The sequence below is a fragment of the Rhipicephalus sanguineus genome, chromosome 9, assembly GCF_013339695.2.
Source record: "Rhipicephalus sanguineus isolate Rsan-2018 chromosome 9, BIME_Rsan_1.4, whole genome shotgun sequence".
Lineage (NCBI taxonomy): Eukaryota > Metazoa > Arthropoda > Arachnida > Ixodida > Ixodidae > Rhipicephalus > Rhipicephalus sanguineus.
Genome location: NC_051184.2, coordinates 34349200 through 34371171, shown reverse-complemented (window position 1 = coordinate 34371171; position 21972 = coordinate 34349200). Strand labels below are relative to the sequence as shown.

At 47.6% G+C, this 21972-nt stretch overlaps 1 protein-coding gene across 2 annotated transcripts in view; it reads left to right on the top strand.

The window, feature by feature from the left end:
- Window positions 1–21972, top strand: part of LOC119404946 (uncharacterized) — a 244579-nt gene that overhangs the window by 151026 nt on the left and 71581 nt on the right. For both annotated transcript variants that reach the window (XM_037671671.2, XM_049419131.1), the window contains one exon: window positions 1812–1896. The gene's annotated coding sequence lies outside the window, so the exon portion shown is untranslated. The remainder of the gene's footprint in view (window positions 1–1811; window positions 1897–21972) is intronic.

Below are 21972 nucleotides of genomic sequence, written 5' to 3'. Positions count from 1 at the left end.
GCGCGCGCACTGTCGGAATGCCGTATACGTCTTCCGCGACGACTCGACCTCTCGTCTTCGCTGTAACAGACAATTCCCTATTTAAGTGTTCATTATAACGAGGTTAAACGTGGCAGTAGCAGCAACTGCAGTAGCAGACGCATTGCCGCCTTGCCGACTAGAGACGGGCGCGCGCACTGTCGGAATGCCGTATACGTCTTCCGCGACGACTCGACCTCTCGTCTTCGCTGTAACCGATAATTCGCTACATAAGTGTTCGTTATAACGAGGTTAAACATGGCAGTAGCAGCAACTGCAGTAGCAGACGCAGCGCCGCCTTGCCGACTAGCGATGGGCGCGCGCACTGTCGGAATGCCGTATACGTCTTCTCCGCGACGACTCGACTTCTCGTCTTGACGCTCTCGAAGCGCGTGTTTCGAATCTCCCGTCGGGAGCGGCATTCTTGTGTAAACGGCGGGGCGTTCGGAGACAGCTAGCACGCGAACTCTTCGCGGCCTCCGCGGCACGACGACCCCTTTGGCGGGGCATGCCGAGCTTCAGGGCCTGCGCGATCTAGATGCGTGCGCGGCTTGCCTCTCCGTTCTTCGAGAGACGCCTCTTGACTGAGCGGGCGGTTCGGAATGGAGAAAGAATGCGCGCACCCCTTCACAGAGGTGTGCGGTGGGTAAATACACGTGCGCTAGCAGATGTCGCACTATTTCCTACTGCGAATACATTGGGTCCCTGTAACAATTTGCGTTGAGGGTTTACGTACGTACTCGAGGGAAGCTGCAGAGCGAGAACTGATAACCTTTCACTGTTGAAATACTACACATTCATAAAAGAGGCGTAAGCCGCGAAAAATATATCCGAACAGAGCATTACATATCAAAGAGACTGGACCTGTTCTTGAAGGTCGAGAAATTTTCATGTAGAGGTTGGGCTTTGTCTAGCCGGCCTGTGCTTGTAGAGCATGTTAAACGCGAAGACTATGACGAAACATCGTCTGAGAAACGCCATTTTCAATGGCGCGAGTCCGGTGTTGCGTAAGCACTCGGTCACCACTTGCATCACATGATTTGATAGCCGCGAGTGAACGTAATTTGTGCGCTCTATATTGACAAAGCGTTTCTACGTTCCGAACGTGTAGTTGATTCAGTTTTGAAAGCAACGCAAGTGCGCAACGTTCAAGTTGATTGCCTTCTTGATTGATGTATACTTGCTGATATAACATGAGCGGTATGCTCTGGCACTGGGGGAATCGCGCCGTTGATGTTATCAGGAACTCCCCGTACTCTTGGCAGAGTCTGCACGTTGTCTTGATGCTGTTGTTGATTATATTATGTTGTGTCAGCGTACGCCTGCGTGGTTCGGGGAAACAATGTAGGTCAGGGCTGTTTCTTTTCTTTTTTTTTTCTTTTTGGCGAAGAATGTGAAAAAGAAGTTGAATGGAAACCAGAGCTGTTGCATCAGTTACAAAAATAAAAAAATAAAAAAAACAATGAATTTCGCAGTGCAAGTAGTACTTGATATACATATTCAAGTGATCAGGTATTATTTACCGCGACGGACCTCCGGTTTTCAACATTCTGAACTAACCATGACTTACTTCCCACTCTTTCTTTTTTTGTTGTTTAGTATCACAGAAAACACACACAAACATGAAACAAGTTATTTTGGGACATATATGTTTGCCTTATAACGGAGGCCACATAACGGAAACAAGTTTTACTCTATAGTTACTGGCTGTAAATAGTGAATCGTTTCATTTTTCTGTTTCAGTGGATCGAATCTATATATGCAAATAACGATATATTGTTTTTCTTTTGCAGAATCCGTGATGCAGTCGTCTCAGCGCCTTCAGCGCCACCCGGTAGACGAGACTTGATGATGCAAAGGGCGGTCCTCATCGTCAAGGTTAGTCTGAACAACAATGAAGCAGTGCACAAAGACGGTAATGCGGGCCCACCAGAGGTCAAATACTCGATATAAACTTCTACACGGCGCGCATTTCGTAGCCGTCTTCGTGGCCCCATCGTCCTTGTCTGGGCGCTTGGTGGAAGCCGTCAAAACAAGCTGGCGCCTACTGTATTCCCTCGATTAGACACTCCCTCTCTTCTTGCTTATCGCGCGAACGCTGATTCAGAACAGGCGAGGTCGGAAGGCGCCCGGCAGTGTTTATATTAGGAAGATGTTGACCCCGACTCGGCTGGTCTTGACTTGGCAACTCTTTGCAGCCGCGTCGTCAGCGGTATACTGCTTACTTGACGATGCGCAGGCCGCGTCGCGGTCTCCGGTCGCCGGCGGTCCTCTTTGCTCTCATGGACCAAGCTTTCTTCTTCCTTTGTTTTTTTTTTCTATATCGACACATTGTTTTGGTCGACATTACAGAGAAACCGCGTAACGTGATGTCATCTGTATGCTGACGTAGTTTCGGGATAGGAAGAGACGTGGTCAAGCGCCCGGATTGTCGTGTGATAAACGACAGTTTGCGTACGTGCGTAGCGGAACTCGCTCGTGTCCCCTTATCGAAGGTTGTGACGTACATGTCAACAACAGCGCTGGTGGCGCCACCTAGGGAAGCTCAATTAACTCGGCGCGCGAAATCACAATCTCAGTAATGCGAAACCGCCAGCGTTCAATTCGTAGAATGACTTGCTAGGATTGCTGACGCATTTGGACGCAATCGCGACAAAATTCATACTGGCTTTGAGCTTCGTATAAATGAACACTCTGAATTACACCCTTCACGACAAGAATTCAGCAGCTTAATTCTTTCTGATACATCATTCAGAAGGCGCCCATGGCTTTGAAGCGTAGACTATGCGATCATCTTTGTTCCTTACGTACTATACACTAGCTTTTACATGTCCGCGCCCCTATACAGTATGTGCCGCCATCTATCCTTTGTTTACAAATACGCGCCTCTCTATGCGGCACGGTGGAGGGCGGCCTGTTTGGGGGTTGGGTTATGTTCGCGCAAACGCGGTACGCGGCGTTCTTGTTGACGTCTCGGACCAGATGAACCCGCGAAGACGAACTCGCGCACCCCGTGGAATTCAAACAAAACAAAAAATAGAAAACGGCGCTACCGCGCGTGGCCGTGGCCCCGGCGGGCACCTTTTCTTCGCTTTCGAGAAGGAGAACCGCGCCACATTTCATTCTGGCCGTGCGCCTCTGTTTGCCAACGACTCGTTCGCAGTTGGCGGGAGTCCCAGGTTGCACGTATATGCCATGCTTGTGCGCACCGAGGGCACGCACGCACCTTCTGGCGGTCAGCTGTTGTCGCCGCCCTCAGTCACCTTTTGGGGAACGCCTCTCGTCCCACCGTTGTCAACGTGTTCGTCTTTTCCTCCTTCAACTTATATGTCGAGACCGTTGCTGCTATCACCTACTCATCTGCGTTCACGGAAGAAGTGTCTGCATTTCTCTCGCCATAAAATTGTCTATTTTTTGTAATCCCACCCCTTATGTAATACCCCTGTTATGGGGCCTTTAATGAATGAATGAATGAATGAATGAATGAATGAATGAATGTGTTGTTCGAGTGCCTGCACGAGTCATTTCGTAAGTCGGGCCTACGTTTCCGAACATGTCACTTGAAGAGTTACTGACACCAATTTTCAAAGCTGAGTTTCTCCCGTATACGGATACCGCTCCGAGCAAGTGTGAAGCTCAGTAAATGATCATAAGTATTTTATCTTGCCATTAAGGTCAGTTTTCGAACGGAGCACCCACTGACATCGACAATAGCGTGACGTCAGGCTGCAGTGTCAATCCTGGTGACTTCATGCACCAGTATGGCTAGTTGTGATGATATCAGATACCAAAACATACAATACGGCCGCTTGTGCGCCACTAACGGAGCCGCGCAGCGGAGCGGCCGTGGAAACTTCACGATATCTTGTGCGAGCGAGTGACGAGAAGCTCATACCGTGCCGTGACGTCAGGGTACCGTAGGAACCGAAGCTAGCTTAAAAAAAAAACATGTTGTAATTAGTTTTTCAGGGCGCGTTCCTGCTTAACAGTACATCTTCTAGGCTCTTGAGGGCTTGGCCTTTCGTTTGGCGAAAAAAAAAAAAAAGGCATTTGAAAATTTTCGTGTTAGTACACCTTTAATAGATACTCAGTGGATCATTGCATGCTCTGGTTTGTTAGTTTCATCGTACATGAGGAGGTTTCGTACATGAAGCAGGAGTGGAGACGTGTAGGCTGGACAATATGCACCATTAACAAATGTATAGACAGAAAATGAAAATGTGGCCAGACAGCGTGATCTAAACGCATTAAGGGCAGACTGCACTATCTGGCCACAGAAAAAAAAATTAAAAAATAGGGGGGAAATAGTATTCAGATCTGCAAGATGCAAATACTGTCTAGATTTTACGCAAAGGACCCGTCGTATTGAATTGTGCGAACTTTTTTTTTTTCCTAAATTGAAATGACCTAAAATGCGCAAATGTGCGTTGAAGTTTGTGGGCTGTCATACTAACGCGCACGGTGGCGGCGCTTAGGGCCGGAAAATTGGAAAGGGAAACTTAGGATGGACGCGCAGGACGATGAGCAATGAGTAGAAATGTCCGCGTTGCGTGAACGACGCCTGACGTATAATTTACAGGAGGTGCACGGCTGCCAAGTTGCACGGCGCGTTGCTTGAGCTCGAACGGCCCGGTACATCGGTGCAGGCAAGCGATCGCGCTTGACGGAAGTCTTCAATAATTACGCGCTAATTGCGATAATTTGCACCTACGCAACTATACGAACGCGCGCCAGCGCATATTGATCGTTGTTATCGTGGCTTAAGCTTATTCGCCGGCCGAGCGTGTTGTCTGAATGGGCCGCAGCTGTGGGCACGTTGTATTTCTTGGCTCTTTTATCGGCTATGGCTATGGCTATGCATGAGTGGCCTTTCGACAATCTTTCTCATTCCGCATTGTAATGGCTGACAAAGCTGCATGTCTGCGACACCTGTGGTCTCGAGAAAATACTTAAACAAGTTTGTCCTCGACTGAGTGTCCAGAGACAGACGGTCGCAACTGCTCTGCATAATGACGAGGAAATAATTTTACAACATCGACCTCTTAAGCCATTGCAGTAGAATGTTATACGAATTCGTTATTGAACCTCTTGAGAACAAGCCTGCGGGGCTGACATCAGTTTCATACTCTGTTTCTATTTCTTCTTTCTTCTTTCGAATACTCCCCCCCCCCCCCTCCCAGTATATGCTTACAAACTATATAGGTACTTGCCCTGGTAAACCTCCGTACCCCTCTTTCTTTTTAAAAAACCTAACTTTGGCTTTCTATGGTCACTTTGTATACCCTCGTGCAGTTTAGTCAAACGGACTGTTAACCTCTCGGCATTGCGTGCTTTCTCCCTCTCATTTTTGTATCGAGTCAAATAAGCGCGCAATTTCAGGAATCGCCGATACAATAGCGTTTTGCTCTTCGTGCGTTCATGTTTTCCACCTGTTCACTTCTGAGAAGCAATTCTCGCCGAGTATAGGTGCATAATGTAATCAGCGGCTACCACTTGTACCATATAGGAATGACAAGCGTCAGGGATGAATTTTCGCAGCTGCGCGTTTAAAGCCCGCGCGAGTGATGTCCGTTCATTTCCTCTTTACGTTTTTCTTTATTCTAGTACGCTGCTATACAATACCTCGTATATAGGACCAGTCGGGCTTATTTTCCGTTTAGTGACGCATCACTAGTGAGAATTTGTTTATTATTGTCGCTTATTTCAGTACGTGACCGCAGCAGAAAAGGCGAGCCGGTAGCTGTTAGTCACGTAGCTCGGTATATTTTGCTGTGGGCGCAGACTTTTAAGTTTCTTTTTTTTTTCTTCTTTAGCAGCCGAATATGGCTCAGAATGCATTCTTGGTGCTCCTCTTTCGAGAGCCGCGTTCCACAAAGGTTTGGCAGCGTTTCGGAATTTACTGCGAACGTGCCTCCTTCGGTGAATGCAGCGGCCTTTTTTCGAAATGGTCTCGTCGGCGCATATTTGGAATGCCTACAGCTGGGGTCGTACAAACCTCACGCACGCACGCACGCACGCACGCACACACACACACACACACACACACACACACACACACACACACACACACACACACACACACGCACGCACGCACGCACGCACGCACGCACACACACACACACACAAATAAAATAAATGAGCTATAGGACGGAAGATAAAGAGCTTGAGACACTTCTCACAATTTATTACCCCTGTCATCAGCATGCGCGAATGCTGTTAAAATCGCCACCTCATTGAAGGCTATTCACGAAAGAAATAGGATAAGCGCAAGCGACCTGACATACGAGTAGCACGTGACGACGGCGACACGAATATGTATTGTCGCGTCTTGGCGAGCTGCGAAATGATATCCTTGAAGAAACGCCGCCGGCTCGCGCTGCTGCTCCTGACTTGAAAATCTGTATTTCGTCTGGATTACTAATGTGTAATGGAGACCTTTTACACGCTGCAGCTCTCAGTGCCGCGTTTTTTTTTTTTTTTTTTTATTGAAACGGACGACAGCGCCTGCTGCGACCCATGTGCGTTCCTGCTCAGTGCGTATCTGCCGAAGTCGGTGACGGGAGCCGCATCGCCTCTGGTGGCGCCATTGGTGGCCATCATGGCAACTGATGGTCGTAATGATACTCCCTATGGCGCGTTTTGACGCTTCAAGGACTTCCATTCGTCCTTACAGTTGAGAGGTCATTTATGCCTAAACTTATTTCTGGCTAATGATTTAGAAAGTCACACTCTTCCTTAGGCATTTGCCTTAGACAACTCGAAGGCGAAAGCCATTTTCTTTGTCTTCTTCCTCCTAAACGTTGGCTTATATAATACATCTAGCAATTGGCTCACGGAGCTCGTTAACGAGGCACATGGATTGTACTGGATCTGTTCAGCTCACTTACTCTACCTACCATACGCACATAATTGCTCGTTGACGACGTCTTTGCGAATAATAATAACACAGTTAACTAAGTAAGTTTGGATTTAAGTACGCTGTCCACTGCTCAACGCTAAACTGCTGAACTAACTGCTAAACGACTCAGGACTAAACGTGAACGATTGAGAAACAGGCCTCAATCGAGTCTTCGTACAACTGCTCTCGTACTTTGATAGTGATCCATCCATCCATCCATCATCCATCCATCCATCCATCCATCCATCCCTTACTCAGGACCTTATCTATTTACTTTTTTTTCGTAGCCTTTTCCGTGTAAATCTCTGTCCCAACCGTTCTTTCTCCGCCATTCAAATGCTTATACCCCTGTCACACGGGCACCCGTTAACTCCGTGCAACTCCCTCGTCGTTACGTCAACGGAGATGCGGTCCGTGTCACACGGTCTCCCTTACGTCAAGGAAGTTAAACGGAACGTTTCGCAAAGGGACATCGGCGATCTCCATTAGCGGCGGAATGGAGTACTCTCGTCCCCAGTAATCTGTAGTTACGGAAAAAACCGCAAGCACAAAACAGCCGCAGTCAACGCAATAAAGAATTTCATTAATATTGACAGTTATTTCACTGCATAATCCAGTCATAACCTGCGTTTAATAGAAAAAAAAACGCGTATAAGTGCACATACTCTCCGCACCATGCCTCGCGAAAAGTTGTCGTGCCGCCATTTTGAATAAGTGTCCCCGAGTCCGTGTGCACCGTTGTGTTTACGTCTGTGCATCTCGTTTCCTTCTTATTGCGGTGCTCTTCATTCTACTTCAGCACTACCAATAGTCATAGTAGTCGAGTGACGCGGGTTTTCTTCCTTCTCCGTCGACGCCGGCACTCGTACTGGCAGTACACGCGGACTGTCGTGGGAGCCATCCGCAGCAAAGGCTTCGTGGACTGGACGTGAGACCTGTACCCAGCTGATATTGGAAAGGACAACGTGATTTGGGTGGTAGCGCAACTTCAAAGAGCTCGGCGACAACTTGCATCGTGTTTGACAATCGGTACGCGTAGAAAAGACGCGTACCAAAACAAACGTACAGTGTTGCCAGCACTCCTGTCAAAATTACTGCCAACATGCTTGCAGGTACACGTTTATGTGATAAAGACAAAAAAAAGTTTTGTGTCGATGTGATTAAATTATACTTTTTATAATCACACATACCATTGAGAATGTTTTCAGCGTGATTAGACGCGAAATATTGCATGCAGACGTAGGTGCAGCAGCGCCTAATGGACCCCTTGCGGCTTCTGTCCGAAGCTCGTAAAATTGCCGTGTGACATGGGCACAACTCCATCACCGTCTAACTCCCTCATGGAGTTTTACATTGATGGAGTTTAACGAAGTTCGGTGGTGGCCGTGTGACAGGGGTATTAGCTAACCCGCCGCAGTCTCGCCGCCGAGTGACGCAGAGCTGCGCAGCTCCATTATTATTATTATTATTATTATTATTATTATTATTATTATTATATTATTATTTATTATTATTATTATTATTATTATTATTATTATTATTATTATTATTAGTTGCTCATGTTCTGACGAGATTTCTACATTCCAGTCTTCTCTCGCCGCCTACACAAAACAACTAACACCTCTCATGACGCGTTCAGTATAGTCGCATTCAGTTTAGCAGCAAGCAGGTGGGCGATACAAGGTTGTTAAAAGTTCTGGTCCGTAATGAGAAACAAGCAGACCGCCAGACAGCCCCGGGCCATGCCATATACCTGCCATATTCGCGCAGTCTGCTTCGTGCGTTAGTCGAACTGTTGTCACCGTTCACACAATAGGGAAGCCGAGTTATTGAGCATACAGCACATGTTGTTCTGGTGAGCCTTGTTTAATGCGGCACGCGCGACGTGTCTACGTTGTTCGTATACAGTATAAACTATCAGGGCACATTAAGTCGGCACTTGCGTTGTCTGAATCCCAGTGCGTTGTTTACTTCTATCGCGCGGTTATTAAGGCGAAAGCCTTAGATGCCTCAACAAAATGCGAGAATTGACCGGCGCCCCGCGTCGGCTGCATCAACACGAGTGATGCAAAATATGATCATCACGTGATGACGTCGCCATATTACGTCACATTGCCGTCGCGTTACGTGACGTCACATGCTGTCATCACATGACATCGTAGCTTGGTCAACGGTGGGCCGATCACGGAGGCAATGGGAAACCACGTCAGGTCCAGAAACCTTCGGAGGGTGGCGGAGCAGGAACAATACATCGACTGAGGAAAAAAGATGGCTTTCGCTTTCCATTCACGTTGGGTGAGTGCATAAAGGACCCTGTGCGTTTCTTTTTCCTAATGATGATGGTTGTCACTTATGAGAGATTGCTGCTGTAGCAGTATAGATGAGCTTAAACCCGAGAATGTCGTCGAGTATGCGCTATGTTTTGTTGTTTACCTTTCTTTCGGTCGTTACAGCGGATTCTATACTGGACTCTTGCCGATGTTCGTTTTTGCCCCGTACGTGCCTATGACAACCTCTCTGGATTTCCTTGCCTCACTCACACACTGCTACAGATTAACCTTGTCTTGCCCAATAAGTGTATAAATAACTCTGCGACTGTTCTTGCTGCAATATACATAGACAATCACTCGCAGTCGCTCCAACTCGCCTTGAAAAAAAAAAAAAAAAGGATCAGCCATTTCCACGCCGTGAAAACCGTCGAACAGCAAAGCTGTAAGCGTGCGAGATCACGTGCGTCGTCGTCATCATCGTCATCGTTTCGTTTTATTTCTTTATTCATTCCCCCATCTGGTCACGTGACCTGCGTGACGTTTAATGCTGCTGCTGCTGCTGCTTCTACTACTACTACTACTACTACTACTACTACTACTACTACTACTACTACTACTACTACTAACTACTACTACTACTACTACTACTACTACTACTACTACTACTACTACTACTACTACTACTAGGACGACGGCACAGGGCAAACTGAGGCAGCTTGGAGGGGAGGGCAATCGTCCGCACACGCATACACACCTATCTGACGCGTCTCCTCAGCATAGTGCCATCTCTCGCCTCCTCGAAGTGTATAAGGTCGTCGTCCATCATCGAGGCCTTGGCTTAGAGATCGCGGAAGCCCCAGAAAAAGGCCGCACCGTTCCACCTTCACCCTGTGTGCAAGCTCCTTCACCTCCAGCTGCACTTTTAATGATCTCTTCTCCGAAGTCCGCAAGGCCGCGCTCCAAACAAAGACCACTCGCTCTCTCCTCTAACCTCGGCACTGTGGCTTCGCGCGTTCCTTCCAACTTGGGAATCGGACCGTATATTGCCCCACGCGTGCGCGCGCGAGCACAGCGTATTTTAGCTCGCATCTGCGAGAAACGCATTCGCCGAAGCTTCTTTCTGGTACCTGTCAGGATACCTTCTGCTCCTTTTGCGCCGTTGTCAGATACCAATTAGGGACGCGCTTACGCGATCGTGAAGACCAGAGCTTTCGCCGGCCGGTCGGGAGCCTGATGCTGAATGATGCAAGATTCGAACACCATCTGTGTAGCACGAAAAAGACGATGCGAACTCATTAAAGCGTGCGCAGCTTTCGTTTTTTTTATGGTCCTCCTTATTCTTGGTTTTACCAACCTTTAGCACAAGGTACCGGTGGTGTCATGCACCTGGAAAGAGTCTTCCTCTGGTATTTTTAGTAAAACCTGATTTTATTGTATAGTTCGTCCGAGTCACAGGAGCAATCATTGTGTGTATGCAAATGCTGGTAATTTTTTTCTACACTGGAACACCCTGAATAGAACGGGGTACTTTGATACCTCGTATCTGACGTGCCGAAGTGCAAGGTTTATCCACGCTAACTTCAAGACGGTGAGCTTTCTGCCATCTTGGTTGGAAAAGAGTGCTTGCACAGTGAGACGCCACACATGGGCGCTGATGACTAACCTGTCTAGCTTGAAGTTCATTGTATTTTTTTTCTTTCTTTTTGCGTTGTGGCGAGTTCAGGATCACAATTCAACTAGCCAATTTACAGCCATTGGCAGACTTTCTCTGTTCACCCTTTTCTTCCTTTCTTCCAGTGAAGGGTAGCAAACCATAGGTGCCTATGGTAACCTCGCTGGATTTCCTTGCCCCACTCACACACTCTGCTACGGATTAACCTTGTCTTGCCCAATAAGTGTATAAATAAGTTTGCGACTGTCCTCCCTACAATATGCAGAGACAATCACTCGCAGTCGCTCAAACTCGCCTTGACCGATGACGGCAGTAATCATTTCAGGGTGTCGTCCTGAAAAGTCATCGTGGGTCAAGGCGACGAAGGCATTGATAAGACTTGAAGACAGCAGACTTGCACCGGCGGTTATAGACCTATAGCGATATTATGACTGTGAGGAGTGCGACTTTGTGTGCGTGTGCTCCCCATCTCCGTCTTCATCTCTCCCTCTAACTTTCAAACTCCCCCATCCCTTTGCCCAGTGTAGGCTAGCGTATAAGTTTTTCTAGACTGGTCAACATTCCTGCCTTTACCAATTCTCTCATGTTTCTTCCTTTGAAAAGACACTAAATCAGTCAGACTATATATCTCAAACTATATCTGCTGCAGGTGTTTTTCGAAACGAGTAGTTTTTTTTTTTTTTTTGACACGCACGCGCGCACGCATTCTCTCGCTTTCAGAAAGCGTGCGTGCCGGTGAAACGCTTTTTCCCTCCACCCTTCATCGGGACCTGATTTGATTTCCAGCTCGGTTTATTTACCTGGAAGTCTGGCGCGCGGAATCGAGTATATTGAGAACCGCACGTATCCCCGTTCTCGCTTACGAAGGAAAAAAAAAAAGGAAAGAAAAATCACGACACGAGAAGCTTCCTTCTATGCGTTATTGAACGTGTCGTCGAATGGGCATACAACTCTATACAGACTATAGACAGAGCGCAGGATGCGCGAATAGTATACAGGATAGCCTTTTCGCACACACACCTTTCATCAACGCCATCTGGGAAGTTCCGATACGTGCCTCCCTTTTTTTCAGCAAAGTTCGATGTATGTATATTTTTCAAAAGAAGTGCGGGACGTCGTTAAATTGAAGTTGGCATTCGCGAGCGCATCCTCCGAACTGTATCGGTTTTGCGCGACGCCGCACACCGTATGTATAGACCTTTACGACATCGACAGCTATTATTTCTGTAGACCTCTAGTTTCTGGTGCTTGATTTATAAAGGGGGTGCAAGTTTGGGCACGTTGATGGGGCGTAATACAAGTAAAAACAGCGCAACAGACAACTCTATAGCGAAGAACACGCGCAAAGTGCTGCGTGTGTGTTCTGCGCGAGTCCTTTCCGCGGCGTTATACTTACAGTTCTTGATTTATGGCTCATCTCACGGCCCCCTCCGCTCGATGCAGTCGCTTATCACTCGCAACCTGGTTCAGTTGTTTCCTGTCTCATCTGTAGGTCCGTGTCCTTCTTCTTATGGTAAGGCATTGAATCAAAATGGGCTCAATTCAACGAGATGGATAGCGAATCTAGCGTGACCATTTTCTCTCAACTGGAAATAGGAGAAGGGTGAGGATCGTAGCAAGGTGCAAATGTGTGCGTATAGGCTCTGCAATCATCGCACGTTTTGGAGTTCTTGCAGACCGACGAAACTTTGAACGTGACTCGTTTCCATATAGCCCTAGCTGCGCGCCGGAAGTGTCTAACATTTTGTGATGTTCGGAATGGTCGGTGGAATTGAGTTCTTTCAGACGAGCAGGTCTTCGCACGTGAGTATCATTTCGCTACTGCGCTTTTTTCTCGGAGCTGCGAAAGATAAGGGACGGACGATAAGAGAACTAGAGCGATAGAAACAGAACACACACACGCACGCGTTCGCTCTTCTCCGCAGCTCACGCACTTGTCCGTACGACATCCGCTCCGATTAAGGTTTGTGTGCGCGGTAACTGCGTTCGTAGGCCTCTGCTGCGACAGCTTATAAGTTGCAGCCGTTATTCAAGCTTGTTATCTATTTTGCAGTAATGTTCCTAAGTGTAGCAGTCAGTCGTGTAAATGTTCGGGCGAAGATGGAAGCTGGAAGCGATGGTAAAATCCTCGGAGCACGAGGTGGGGCTGAAGCCGACGTTTCGGCAAGCGGACTTGTCTTCTTCCAGGCGGAATAGTCCGATGGTATTGTCTTCTTCGGTTAATTGCTGCCTTGAAGACAAAACCATTTGTGGAAACATTGCCTCCAGCGACAACCCGTGTTCTGAGGACGTTCCCTCGCTATGTGTATAGGACTGTTTGCTGTGCATATTATAGGCTTCAACTGGTTGCTGATCACGGAACGTTATCCTATCACCCATTGTTCGACAGATTTTGCTACCGCCTCCCTTGTGAACCGTTTCAAGCATGGCCAAGAGTAACGGTGTTCGAAGTACTGTGCACAAGTTATGCGGAGCTGCTGTGCAATCCTTTGAGTATATGGGTGACTCGTCGGCTGAGGCATTTTCGCCTGCAAAGCCCCAGATTCGCTGACCGCTGGCCTTGCAGCTATGTTTATCCGAAGGCGTCCGCCCGGTCGGATGTTTTTCTTTTCTCTCTCCTCAAGAAAACGAGGTCTTCCCCTCGTCGACGTCCGGTGTGCCTGTCCCGCCCGCCCGCCCGCACGGCGAAGTTAAGAAACCAAATAGCTTTCGCGTTTCCGAGAATCCGCTAAAAACCTTTCCCTCCGCCACGCGCTGGAGTTCCTGCGTATTGATTGAGCTCACGTAGGATAACAGCGCGTCTCCAGAACCACGTCAGCTTTTTTGCCCGCGCGCGTTGTTCTGTGAACTGTTGCACCTTTTGTCTCTGACATTTTTATTCTTCCATATGTTCGGCTTACGAGCTTTGTTCCATTGTATATTCTTATCCGGAAGTTCCGTACAGTGCTGCGAACGCCTGCCCATCTATAAAACGTATACGCAAGGAGTTCGAAGGGTAGTTTCACTCGCTGCCCCTTTTCATCACGCCAGTGTTCCCCGCGCCTTGCCGCTTTGCTGTGATGAATATTGAATATGCGCATGGGCTTATGGAGAACTCAAGATTTCCGCCGGAGAGAGCTTCACAAGCTTGAATACGTGCGCACTTGGTGCACTGTAACAAATTGATTTACTGCTTCATTGCGCGAAGAAAGTTTTGGAAACCCGCATTCATCACGGATAACACTGGCGTAGCCAGCGGAAGGGGGGAGGGGGCGTTGGGAAGGTCTAAACGCCCCCCCCCCCCCCCCAAGGAAAAAGGTTTTCTATTTTGCATGTGTAAATGTACTCGTACATATGCAGACACACGCATGAACGCACATAAAGGGTATTGACCCCCCCCCCTCCTCCCCATAATGCCCCTCGGAAAAAAAAAAAGAAAACTTCTGGCTGCGCCCTAGACGGATACCTCACTCCCTCCCTACTAGATGGATACCTGGCGGCACTGGGAATCGTACCTAGTACCTTCCGTATTATACAAACTCACGACCTCCGCGGTGTGTGGCTCTTCTTCGTCCGTCTCCCGTTTGCGAGCGAATTCTCTTTTGCAAAAGAGGCCTTCTCGCGCGAGGTTTTCTCTTCCCTTTTTACGTGCGGGTCTCTCGGGTCTATAGCGGCCGTAGCGGCCTCGTTCAAAGGCTCCATGGCGTGCCGAGTCTTCTTCAGCCGCGGTCGCTTCCTGTCGTCGTTTTTCGGACAGGCGGTCCGCGCGCCTCCTTTTCCAGACTCGCGGCTGTATTAACGTTCGGCTCGTGGCTTTTCTCTTTGGAGGGAAACCACGGCGTGGAGAAATAAATAACGGCGCGGGCACGGTGCGTCTCCTTTCAGCTGGCCAGGAATCGTTTACTTGCGGCCGAGACGACGCGTGCGTATGGACATTGACGTGGCGTTTGGAAGCAAAGGTATGAAGGCGTTATTCATAGTTGGGTATATAGTTACGTGCGTAAGCGAGTTATACTTTATTGCCCGATGGAATTTTTTTTTTGGAAAGGACAGTGGGGGGCTTTGACGGCGGGACGCCGATATGTATACCGCAGTAGAGATATGAGTATCGGACATTCGCGGGGAAGCTTTTATCGATGCATAACCGAAGTGGATGAGCTCGTTAAGCCGTAGCTCCATGAACATAGTTGTATAGGCCTTTTCTCGGGAGAGAAGAAACACCTTCTAACTGAACTGGGGCACGGGAGTACAGGGGCAGACGTGTCTGCCTCGGCAGTGCGTTTTGGGGAGTCACGCCTATTTGCAAGAGCCCGGAAGGGAATATGGCGGCGCCCAGCGAGCCTCCTGTGTAAAGATGTATATAGTGTTCTGTGGCTGGCGACTCGGGGATAGTATTGAACAGCGTTTTTGTTTTGTAGCCTCAGACATGCTGATGATTGGTGGGTGACATGAAGCTCTACGGACATTGCCGGGTCCGCTGTAATGGATACGGTATTGGCACAGGTTTGGCGCATGCGCAAATAGTGTGAAGGCTGGTCGTAGCGCGCACGTACAATGAATATAGGAGCACCCCGCCATGAGACCGTTGTAACGGGGCGCGATTATTGAAGTTGGAGGGAGGGAATCTGCAGTGTTAAGTGCACTGTCTAGTTAGCTCGTTTTTGCCTGACTATTACTGTCGATATGGTGAAAGCGTTAAAAAGGGAGGGAAGACGTTAGTAGAAAGTATATACGCCGTTGTTAGCTTATTGATATGAATGTGCTCACAAATTTGTACATGGCTCGCAGTCCACTTTTGTCCACCTAAATCGGATGGATGGATTGATATTATGAGTGTCGGCTTCGAATTGACGCGGTGGCTTGTGCCTCGAAGCTTTTTACTTGATATCTTTCTCCTACGTTGATACCTGAAGCTTGCCATGAATGGTTTGTCTGTACAAATAATTAAATCTTAGTTTACACGAGGACACGGTGTTCTTTCATTCGTATTTATAACCTAAAACGTCACCAGTGTACATAGTCAAGCAGGCGTAATTCTGCGAGAAACGCGATAGCCTATAGCGTCTATATGACGTTGAGCTGGCTGGCGTTGAGTGCAGGCGAAGTGATAACGGTCGACTAGTCTTACTATGCTGGCGAATGTCGGCGTACTGTTGTCACTTGTTGGCTATATGCCTCACCATACGTGGATTTCTTTCTTTTTTTTTTTTAAAGAATGCAATGCGCTAAGGGTTATGTGTTGCGGAAACCCACTCTTATGCTTGTATTTGACACTTAGAAACAGATGACGAAGGAAATGTCGACAGAATGCGCGATGCATCTGGCCATCGGCTGTCTTTTTTATTTATTACTATTGCTATTACTATTACTTTCTTCACTATCTCTTCGTGTCCACGTCCCTACAACTGACCGCTGGCTCACGCGTACGGATTCGCCACGGCCGCCGAAAGAGCGTCGTAACCCCTACTTCACGACTTCCCCGGCCCTCCCGCGGATCCACGCAAACCCAACAGGTGTGCTTTCGTGCACGCGTCGATATAACCCATGCCCGGCCGGCGGCTTCGCGCATGCAGTTATATGGTCGATCACGTTCGACCGCTGCTTTCGGAAACGTGCGTACGAGTGTGGTTATTTATACAGGCTCGTCTAGTCGCACGTTCTTGCCAGCCGAGATCTAAAGTTCGTAAAGCGCCTCGCAAATTTCTCGGTGCGTACATTCTACCGCCTTCCGCAGTAAGCTCGTTTAGGGGCCTTTGTGAAGTTTGCTGCCGGCGTCTATATTTCTAAGCCGGAATGGATAAAGAAGAAAATCTTGAGGGGAGCGTAAATTCGTGGCCCGTATCGAAAATAAAAGAATAGAAAAAAATGAAACACGATTTTAAGTGGTGGAACATGCTCGCCCGCGTCTTGGTTCATTCTGCGATGATAACTGCAACGTTTCGTAGAAACAGGCGTGAGCGAACAACGACGACGTTATATGTAAAAAGAAGACAATAAAGCCAATAACGATTGATTACTATTTATATGAAAGTACACATATACAGTGGTCAGAGACAGAAGAGTGAGCAAATGGTAATCTTAGTCTCATGCACATACATACATACATACATATACAATACGTACACGTACATACATACATACATAATACATAATACATACATACACATACAACCTACATACATACATCTACATACTTACATCATACATACATCATACATACATACATACATCAACATAATACATACATACATACATACATACATACATACATACATACATACTACATACATACATACTGCGTAGTACGTCGTGATACAAAAAAAGACTATTGTGTGTTGGATTCGATATTTTGAGGCCGCGCTCTTCTAATATGCCTGTTGGATTCTAAGACCTCGCTATACGAATATAAGCGCTTTTACCATCTCTAGAACTTCCCCTGCCCCTTCAAAAGAAGAAACGCTCAGCAACACGACAGAACTACGTGTGCGTTAGGTGTTCGGCTCGTTGATATATTTCCTTTCTTTACTTTTGTTTTTGTTTTTTTCGTATGCCAGTATAGCCCTCGTCTAACCAATCCATACGGAGGTAGCCGTCGAGTTCGTGTCCCCGGCGCCTGCTTGATTTACGGTGGATCCCCGCACACGCGCGTATGCGTGGTATACAGCACACACGGCGATCACGTACGTCGCCGCCGCCGCCGCCTCTTGAGCTTTTTTTTTTCCATCCGTGGTTTTGCAGGCATTCTGCCGCCGCCGCCGCCGACGCGTGCTCGTGCAGTTATAGTACAGTCGTGCCTATAGCCTGCATATGCGTATATATGCATCCGAACGTACTCGCTTTTCGATCTCTGCTTATAGCTGGCTTGTATATGGGTGTCCGGCTCCGTCCATGGGTTCTGTTCATTGCTATCAGTGCATATTTATTTTTCTTTTCTTACTTTCGGTCGCTGGTGCCTTGCCTGGCCGAAGTTAAGCATCAAGAGCCAGCGCGCAAGTTTGCAATGTGGGAGGCATCAATACAATCGACAAAGAGGAAAAAGATGGTTTTCGCTTTCGAGCAAATGCATAACAGACCGTGCGACATTTTAAGAACGACCGCTCCTGATTCAAGCCTATATAATATACCTCAGATGCCCCGTGCGATGCCAGTCTTTTTTTTTTTTTTTTTCACAAGCCATGGTGAGACGGAAACGCTCGAGAAGCGAAACGGAAATTGTGCAACTCATCTTGGTACACGTATACGTGGCGAGATATTACGAGTATACGCGAGCACGTATAAAAGAAAGCGCAGCGCGCGATAAATCTTCGCGCATGAGTTCCCACGACACGTTGCTGCTCCGTTGCATTTATATATGCGCACGCTGCTGGTTTTCGAGAGAGGTGTCTCATCGTCACACGCGCGCAAACAGAACGCACGCGAGCGCGAATATTTACCGCGTAGTATTTTAATGCGTAAGCGTTAGGAGCAGCATGATGGAAAGAAAAGCACGAGTTTGTATGAAGTTTCGCTGTGCTGAAGCATACCGTATGTACTACTCAGCAAATATATGCCCTGGCCTCGGCTAGCTATACCTGAGATGGTGAGGTGGGCTAGTTGGTTGGTATTCGTTCTTAATGCGAAATCCAATTAGATTCCTCATCGAACGCGAAAATTGACCGGCGTCCCGCGTCGTCGTCCCCCGTCGGCAGCGTCAACGCGAGTGGTGCAAAAAAAAAAACATCACGTTATGACGTCACCATATGAAGTTATCATGACGTCACATATGGCAATAATTTGTTACGTCATTATGGCGTCATCGTGACCTCACGTGACGTAACGTCAAATGATAACGTCATCACACATGACGTCGTAGCTTGGTCAAAAGAGGGCCGATCACGGAGGCTGTGCAAAACCAGGCGAGGTGCCTCCGATCCTGGAGGCAGTGTAAAACCACCTTAAGTGCAGAAAGCTTTCGTACTGTGTCGGGGCAGGATCAGTGCATCGACGGAGAGGAAAAAGAAGATGGCTTTCGCCTTTAAGTCGTCTTAGGTTAAGTGCATAAGGGACCCTGTGAGTTTTTGGTATTCGTGTGTACCGCGTCTTCGTGCTGTCACTCTAATGAACATTCGTCGGCATTAGGTACTGTTGCCTACAAAGGTAACCGAAGGTAATTGGAGGTAATGCTAACGCATTCTTCTCGTATCTATCTCTCAGTCGCCGTTGATTATTTTCTTTCTTATATCTCTACGTCTTCCTTACTGTCCAGCTGTTTGAGGATTGTGACATTAGTGGCCCTGTAGGACAAATACCTCTCTACAGAAGCCGCGCGCGCGTTGCTGATTTTGCACGAAATTCCGCATATGTCGCGCTTTTTTGCTGTCTCTGTGGCAATCACTTGTACCATTGTAACTCGCCATTTTATCGTGTTTAGTGCGCCAGCTTAGCCGTGTAGAACGATTTAGCATAGCGAGGCCATAGGAGAAGTACTAAAAGCGAATGTTACCGGCATAGCTCATTCGTGTAGACCCGTCTGCTTGGCATATAGGCAAATAGCCAACCTTCCGCGAAATAAAAAGGTGCAGTCCGTGCATACCGCGTGCCAACTCTCTACTTGCGGTGCCGTGTACTTTGTCACTATCGAAAGATCTGCAGCCTTAAAGCTCAGCGTCTCCTGGCTAGATGTCGCAACTTTGCGACGTGCAACGACTCGGACTTCCTAAATCCGGATTAAGTGCTTGAGTGAGATGTCGATCTACATGCGTAGTGCGCATGCTCGACTGACAAAGGAACATGCCGGCGTCTCAACATTTCGGACCGTTAGTGCAATGCAAAATATAAGTCGTGGCTTGGCGATAAGTGCAAGATGAATGTCTTACTATTACCTTGATTAAGCTCTAATTACCTTAATTAAGAACACTAGCCAACAGTTTGTTCATTTTGTTCGTTTATTTTTTCGTAGACATCTACATGTAGGATGGGAATCAAGGTTGCGTTAGCATGTTGCCAAAGTCGGCCGACGGTATACTGGTTAAATTTGGCAAGTATGCCAATGTTTTGCAACATTCGCCAACAAAAGTGCAGTGCTGCTATTATGCTGGTACATACTGTATACTTCAGACTATTTCCTTCATTCTGGTCCTCTCAATTCTGGCGCGTTTTAACGCGTCAGCATTGAGGAGTCATCTCTGCAGTTCCCACTCCTTTAGAAGCCGCCATAAGTAGACTAGACTGCCGTGAATAGAGTAGTCTACCCAGTCCCAAATTCCTGAGGTGTGAAAACCTTGGGCATGTAAATGCATTCTTTCGTTCCAGACGCCTCCGCTTCAGATGTGACGTGTTCATGTAAGCACGTGGAGCAAAACGCCAACACCCACGCTTTCTACGCGCGGTCCCGTGAAAACGTATGAACGGCAACTTTGCTGTATATATACTGTTACCCAACTCGCAAAGCTCTCGCACCCATACCCAACCTTGAACTCTGCTCTTGTATAACGGTACACCCCCTTGCGCAGTGCTCTGAATTTCAAGGCGCGTCGCACACACACCGCGCGTACGCGGACATTTGCATACTCCTACGCGTGTGCGCGAACGCACGTAGTACTCAGACAAATTCATTGTGGCATCGCAGCTTACTCCGAGTCGATTACGTTGCTGTCGACATCGCACGAATTTCCGTGTTGGATGGATGCTTCTTATTAGATGTGCTTGCGTTGAAATGAAAGTGACTCCCTAGAAGGAGGCAAGAGAAGCGAATCAAACTAGATAGAAAAGAAGTTACTGCTCAGCTTATCGCATGTCGCGGCAGATCGCCAAGCACGCCGTTTCGTGCGCAGGTATAGCGTGAGCGTGCAACGTGATGTTGCGCGCTTCGCGGGATGTGCTTGCGTGTTTGTGCGCGAGGTATCGCTTTTCTCCGTTCATGGGAATTTCTCAACGCGCGCTGACCTTGGAGATTCTTTCGAGTCGCTGCTTGTGCGCTTTATTATTATTTTTCGCTGACTTAATGTTTCTCTTCTCCGTTCTGAGTACCTTTTCTTCGCGCTGCAGTGTACGATACTCACGTACTGAAACGCGACATCAAAATTTTTTAGCATAGCGACTGGTGTACGCAATTGTTGAGAAAACTTCGTTATTTCGTCATGAATGTGGCCTCTAAAGGTAATTTTGGCTCTGATCTAAGCGTTCGAGTCGAAATTACGCTCATATCATCCGAACTGAAGACTGCGGAAACGAAAGTACGGGCATTACTAAGCTCTAAATTGTCGCGTTTCGATCCGTAAATATATACTGTACCGTGTCGAAGCATATGTCTAAATCGCGTGACTTGGATTTCATCGTGCGATGTGCGGTATATATGCAGTCGATCGAAGTGTGTTAGCCCGAGTCGTTTTGATTTACAAATCCACTTGTGACGTGCACGGTCGTACGGAGAGCGGGGATTTTGTACTAAGCGTTGCTTGTGTTCTTTGTCCTGGTTATGGGGATGACGTGAGTGCATGGTAATTCTTCGTGCGATCTTTCATAACTGCTGTAGTTCTAGCTCTAAGGGGAAAAAAAAAGAAAAAGCTTGTGAATGCACAAGTAGATGGCGTTCAGAGATGAGAAAACGTCAGTGATGTGCTGGCGTACCACAAATTCACGCAGCCTGTTGAAGATATGCATCGTATGCTACAAACGTCACTGCTCTTCCAAGAAATTTGCCGATTCGGCTTAGGTTATGTTCCAATATTCAAGCGTTCGTAAATAATCGTGTGATAATTGGCTTTACGTGTATTACCTTCACTGTGTTGTCGCATTACCTTCACTTATATACTCATGACGCCCAGTGCTATTGACCATAGCCTGCGTAGGTAATCCGAACGAATACTTGCGTGTCATTGAGTGACTTATGTGTCGCAGAGTAATGATTTGCGTGTATATAGCGTCGTGGTCCAGCAGAGGCGTATAGTGTAGTCACAACTTATTGAGTTCTGAACATCCCTCTGCGAAGCTGCGTATTATCGGAGCTCCTTTGGCACATTTTCCAGCGATGAAATCTCAGCTGTCGGAACAATGAACTGGTCCGGAAAATGCAACTTGCGCAGCAGCGTGTATCTGCATCCTATTCTGGTCATCATGAAATTCGTGCGAATTGCCGAATCGTGCAATGGCGGCAC